Source organism: Olea europaea, chromosome 16 (genome assembly GCF_002742605.1).
Source record: "Olea europaea var. sylvestris chromosome 16, O_europaea_v1, whole genome shotgun sequence".
Classification (NCBI taxonomy): Eukaryota; Viridiplantae; Streptophyta; class Magnoliopsida; order Lamiales; family Oleaceae; genus Olea; species Olea europaea.
This window is the reverse complement of record NC_036252.1, coordinates 11,248,933-11,256,142: the sequence shown is the minus strand read 5'-3', so window position 1 is coordinate 11,256,142 and position 7,210 is coordinate 11,248,933.

The window sequence follows — 7,210 nt, the reverse complement described above, 5'->3', positions numbered from 1 at the left end:
GTAGGTTCCATGCAACAAGATGTCTCTCCCTATGCAAGTCCAAATCCTACTGATCATCAACAGGAGACATCAACGTCTCAACAAATCGAACATGCTGAAAGGTGGAGAAGGGAAAAGGAAAGGAAGAGGAAGTGCACAAAGTCTTCATCATCGACAAGTCGTCCCTTAGAAGACTATGACATGAAAAAGTATAGAATAATTAGAGATTTCATAGCGACAAATGAACCAGGTAACAAATTTTACTCATTTTTACTAGTTCGAATGCTAAACATTATTACAGTAACGTCAAAAATTTTGTGTTGATTTATTTGATACTAATGTCAATTGTGTTATACAGTGCCTACTCGAACGACGACAGTGGGAACATCTACGGAAGAGACATGCTGATAACGCTATTGAATCGAACGAAAGACTGAATATTACGGTACGAGAAATTTAGCAACCACAATCAATTTGATTTCTTAGTTAATATGTCTGATATATGTTACATGTATTTATTTTATTAGCATATTGAGCTGGAGTTGAAGTTATTAAGGTGGCGTATGAATGAAGGTTTTACACTCATCAATAAACAATATGCAATTTTGGACTTCCAATTCGAAGAGGTGTGCTCTCGTCACATGAGGTGGCAAATGGACTTTCGAATGGGAAACCAGAGAGGTGAAATGGATGGAACACGTCTACAAGAATATGTCAATGGTAGATTGCCTGCAAATAGTCGTCCGTGAATGGGGTGTAAGTATTTATTAATTCCAAACTCATATCGACAATGAATGTTATCTTTTCATGGTCAATATTCCTGATTAAAAATTTCATATATACGACTGCAGCAATTATGTTCATACACCATAAGCAATCAAGGCACACACAAACGCAACATACATTATGGTTCAAGGATTATTGCAGTGTTCACCCCTTTCCACCAAACGAGACATAAATAAACATATCTAGGAACGAATGAAGCAGAAGATTATATCTTATCTACCATGTGCAAATAATGTGTGAGCTTTTCAACTCTTGTTATTTATTACCGTTGTTAAGTTCTCGTTTATGGCACATTACACTAACGTACAAGCATTTCTTGTACAGGCCAAATGCATAATGTTTGTATTCAAATGTATAGAATACTTTGTTCTAGGGCATCCGATAGAAACAGTTTCAGCGGACAGGATGTCACTATACAGACGAAAGATTGCGGTGGATCTTTGTCAGAACGAGTACTTTCTTCATCCTAGATAGTGAAAACGACGTTCTGAAAGTGTGTAGCGATTTTAGATATATAATGTAGTGTTCAAAGTTCGCTTCTATTCTTTGTAAGGTAGTTAAATTAAATAGTTACTCTAAAAATCTATTAAAATTTTTGTTGTTGACATAATGATAACAAATACAGCTTGCTTGTCGATATGGATGTCAAACTCTAGTAAATGTTTGAAAATGTAATGGTGAATGTAACAGTCATTTTTTCCATTAAAATACATGGACAATGTGGTGCAAACATATGCTTTCTCTACGCACTAAAATATCGAGATGACAATGGCGAAAAAATTAAGACCACACATAGAAATATTTCCAACGAGCGTGAAACGCAAACTAGCGTGTATGTTACGTTTAGACAGAAGGGTAACTCTGCCCGCAACAATTAGAGAGAACGAAAAACAGTTTCACGACTACTACGTCAAATTTCTAACAAATCGGATCCCAATCACGGCTGCTGTGCCATGTAGTCTCGAAGTCTGTCCCACTGACTCCGCTGCGAATTCGGTGCATTCATTTCGGCCTGTATCTCGTTATCCACATTCGGCAGCTCCACTTCTGCTGCATCTTCATCCTCCTCTACTCTCGTGAATGTCTCATCCACCACTCCTGCTCGTCGGAGGAAATTAAGTATGCACATCGTGGCCACGACAATGGCAACTTGCGCTCGGAACAGGTAGCTAGGCATGTGGTCCAATATTTTTCATCTTTCTTTCCACACACCAAACGCACGCTCGATGACATTTCCACAGGACGAGTGTCTAAAGTTCTCTCTCGAGCATTACGAAATCGATGACGCCGTCTCGTGCGCTCATCGTGAAACTACTAGAAGTGATATAGTATGTCCGAACCTTTGTACGGGGCCATATACCCGGGCCGATGAGCAAATCCTGAGTCTACCAGATAGTACTTCTCGAGACCTGGAGAGGGAAATGAATGTTCGACGAGTGGATGGCACACGCAAGTAGTCGAGCATCATGCTTATTCCCAGTTTGCCATGCTAGCACAAACGTGAAACATTAATTGAAATCACATGCGACCAGCACATTTTGGGTCGGAACTCCTTTTCGTCCTATGAAGTGTACACGCTCGTTATGCGGTAGTACTGCTCTGAAATGGGTCCCGTCTATAGCACTAATGCAGTCTTCGAACAGTGGGTGCTTCTGCAAGTCGGGCCTATGTGGCGACAAACCTTCGTTGTAGTTTGGACTCGGCCATATCAAACGCCCTGACAGCGACACGACAGCGTGTAGGACCTCTTTTACATAGTGACATATGGTTGGTAGCGAGTGGTTGAATAACGTATTCACCTGACGATATCCCTTCTCGTGCGCTAATATGCACAGGAACATGCTGACTTGCTCGTAGATGTCAACCTGCTGACTACTGCGCAGGCCGTGCTCGTCCCGCAAAATATGTGCAAAATGTCGCAGCATAAGGAAATACATATGAAATTCTTGAAAGCACATATGTCCATTCTCGCTCGTTGCCTCTAGCATGAACATGTGAATATTTCTTGCGAATGGAAATCGACGGATACAACGCCGCTGCGCACCGTAGTACTCATGTGCATCACTCTCGGCGATTCCGTAATACGAAACCCATGCTGTTGCATCTGCTTCCAAAGAAGCTAGGAAAAGGTCGTCGTTTACTTCGTCCTCAGCCTCGGAATGTGGCTACAGAACGCAATTGAAGTTATAATCATTTGTAAGGCCAAACATTTAGAACAATGTAAAAAGGACAGCGTGTGTGATTTAAGCAGTTGCAAGCACTGTGACCTCATTACAGCACCTCCAATGCTCCTCACATTGCTCCGTTCCACTTGATACATATGATTTTATAGAACCTGTGCATCCCCAGTACCATATCACATGCGCCTACTCCCTGGTGCCTACAATTCAAACACACAGCGGCACTGCATTTTTTGACCAAGGAAAGTGCCTCTGGAACTATGTGCATGGTGGAATCTGATCTTGCCTAACTAGAGATGTGACATTTGCACAAACTGATAGAACAATGGTGTTTGCAAAATTATTCTAATCTCCCTCCAACACTAGACAATATCGTGCACACATCCTAATGTTGTTGCCCTCATTGATGGTCAAGCTGAAAAATAAGGCAACTTGAATTATTATACTAACATAGCAAAGTCACTTCCATCTGAGCAATCACTGTACCAAAGAAGAATCCAATGATTCACCAGTTTCAAATATGAAAATAAAGAAAAAATTTCCAGGTAACTTCTTACGTACATATAATTCTAATTAGACATTTAATTTCGTGAAAATCTACATATTTGTTCGGAGTGAAATAAAATTAGGGATCAATGTGTTAGTATTGTTGAACGTACGGGCAAAAGAATATAAACAAATCAAAGCACTTGAAGTGCAGGAAAGTAAAAGCAATCAAACACATGTTACAGGCACTTTTATCGTGTACCAAAAATGTTGTTAAAATGTAAGGTGTTAGCAATATGTTTGGAAAAAGCATGGTCAGGCGTTGGACGACGAAAAGTAATAGGAAGACATATATCTCAAGTACAATTCGTTCAATTTACATTTGTTTGACATCCGTGGCGGCAAACTTTGGAACATGACGAACAAGGGCAATTAGGCCACGAGATTGTTCATGGAAAAGCGTTATTTTTTTATTTGTGCTGCCTTAATTGACTACCAAACGCAGGAATCGATTCATCAGCATGTACCAGATTCGAAGTCATAATGAACAAGTGGATAATATTGCATGAGAATATTACAACAACTTGTGTACAGATAGGTCTCGAAAATGTAAAATAAATAAAATAACACACAAATACTGCCACAATTACTTTCCCCAGTCGTTGAACATCCACTCGATCCACTCAAATTTCTCGTCTGTGTCTCTCATAACGGCGAGTATGTCACGGTACTGTTTATGGGCTAGAAGCTGGCATACGTAAAAGTAAAGAGGTGTGTGCCGCTGGAGCCGGCGTGTCGCTAGCAACTCCTTGACACAGTGCGCACCAGCGCTTTCATTTGAAGCCATCATCATCGTATGTATCTTTGCCATCATCATCGTATGAATCTTTGCCGCCACTTCCTCTGCCGCACTGGTGGCGCGGTCTACTGAGAAGGACAGTTCATGAGCATACATCTTTTTTTTCCTGTCCCTCCACTGCCCGCTGGAAAACTTCATTTTACTGCCGCCTGTGATGCTCGAAACGTTCTCGCAGACACAGACCACCGTCTGTTCGGCCTCGTCACTCGAACCACTGCTCTTCTCGTCCACCGGGATCGCATCCCTATTATCCTCGAGCGCACTATCCTCGTACAGGCTAAATCCCGTTGTACACAACTTCGTTGGAGTGATAGCGTACTTGTCTGCATCATAGCTGTTGCCAAATAGCTGACGGTATTTTATGTATATCTCGCTGACGTCTCTGTCCTTAAAGTCTTTATAGACCACGTTCTCCTGCATAAATCGGGACTCAGAATGAGAGTACCGGAGGGAAACGCAATTCACTATGTATGAAAAACACAAACAACTGTTAGAGAAAAATTAATATTGAGTACGAAGTAATACTATTGTACACCAAACTACAGGTATACCCATCACTGATGATGAAGCAAGTCTCAGATACTAAAGTGTCATACAATAAATAATCAACGCCAAAATTAATGTTTCGATTTATAGGTTGCACACATGAATTTGTATTCCTAGAAGCAGCACAAAGCATTCTGTATATTGTGCGACAAAACAAGTTCAGTGAAAATGACATATAATGAATACCAAACGTTTGATGCTAGTATGGGCATTAACCTAATGCAGCAGTGTTTTCATCTACACTCACAATACTTGCCATCATAACAGAGAAAATTGAATATGAGTTAAAGGCTAAGTAAGAACTATAATAAAGTTTTTTGGTACAATACAATTCAGTTTTCAGACTCAGATGTCTAATGCAAATGTAAAGACACAGCAAGGCACCGGAAAGGCAGTAAGCGAGCGCACTAATTGCTCTTGCAGGAAAACGGGTTGTTGAGAAATTGGAAATCCATTACCTTAATCTTCTGGTTCCACCACTCTTCAGAAGCAACGATTCGGCCGGTAGCGTCGTTATACTCGATCCCACTGCTATTGAGAAGCTCTGATAGATGCTTGTATGTTTGACGCATTGAATCCCAATGATTTCGCAGCTGTTGTCGGCTCCAATTATGGCCGGTCACTGAGTTGAAGAGTGAGCCAACTAGTTCCCAACCGTGTCTGGTGAAACACTTCCCATTCTGGTGCCCCTCGGCTATGGCGGTCTCGCACGTCGCAATGAAGGCTCGATTGGCATCTGGGCTACAGCGAGCATATGACTTTGCGGTCGACTGTCGTGACGTCTCTGTCGCAGGGTAGGAAGGTCCTCTAGCAAGGTGTCCTGCCTGCGAAGTGCAGGAGTTGGTCAGCGGCGACGAAAATCAGGGGGAAGTGGAGGAGGGAATGAGATTGCAGTATTCGTACCTGTTTCTTAGTAGATCCATTGTTTGTCACCGGTGGTGTGTCGTTCTGGCGTCGTCGTGCAGCTGGAAATTGACAGGAACTGGTGATGATTGCTATGGGATGTGTTCACGGTATGGGAAGGTGAAAGATCAAGGGACAGTGCACGGGTTCTTCAAATATTCGACGGGTAGGTACACTGTTGCCGGGTTCGGAGCTAAAGGTTGGAAAAAGAAAGTATCGGTGAGAGGGGCATTGTGAGGGAGAAAAATAAAAAATTTATTTTATGCATGGTTGTCAGAAAAGTGGGTGGCAGGAAAGGAAAAAAAATTATGTGCCATTTTATGCATGCATGCGTTGTCAAACAAGTGGGTGGTAAGTGGGAGGGGCATTGTGAGGGAAAGAAAAAAAATTGTTTACTGTATCATTACACAAGAATTGTCAGATAAGTGGATGGTAACGTTCGAATAATTAATTTTGGGTAGGTGAAAATCGCTACCAAACAGCCTCTAATTTTCACATCCTCTATTTTTCATCATTAAGTCCTTGTTTGAGTCCATTCTTTAGAAAAATGCATTTTTAAATATTATTTTGACATAATTTTAACCATACATTTCTCAATAAAATAATAATACACGCAAATTCAAATTTTTTTCTTATTTTTTAACTACACATTTCACATCATTACACTATTCAAAAATGCATTTTAGGACAAAAATGGAATTCAAACAAGGGCTAAGTATGTGTTTGAGCCACATTATTTTTAAAGAATGTATTTTGAAATAGTAGATTGATAGAGAATATGTAGTTTAAAAATAAGGAAAAGCTTGAATTTGCGCATAATATTATTTTATTATAAAATGTGTAGTTGAAATGTTGTCAAATCACTATTTAAAAATGTAATTTTCCCAAATAATGCGGCTCAAACAAAGCTCGAAAGTGAAGTTATAGTCGTCCTTTTAACTAAAATATGTGCCAATCATTAGTTTTTTAATGAACTAAAGGGTTAAATCCATCAATAGCCGTTCACCTTTATAGTTAGTGTCACCATGTCACCAAATTTGATTTTGTTTCACTATGACCATCCAACCTTATACTTAGTGTCACCACGATCATCTAATTTTATTTTATTTTACCATGATCATTCAATTTTATATAATGTTTCGCTATAACCACGTAATTTCATATAACATTTCATTGTGACCATTCAATTTCTTTTCACAATTTTCACTAATTTTATAAGGAATAAAACGATAACTTTGTACTGTATTATAGAAAATAAATTTTTAAAAAATAAAAGTTTTTTTACTTTAAAATATTTTTTTTATTTTCTAAATAACTTTTTTTTAAATACATTAATATTATTTTTTTAAATAACATTTTATTTTATATTATTTTTCTGAATACTTTTTTTTAAATAAGTTTTTATTTTATTTTAAAAAGGTTTTTTAAATAAATTTTTATTTTTATTTTATTTTTTAAGTAACTTTTTTTA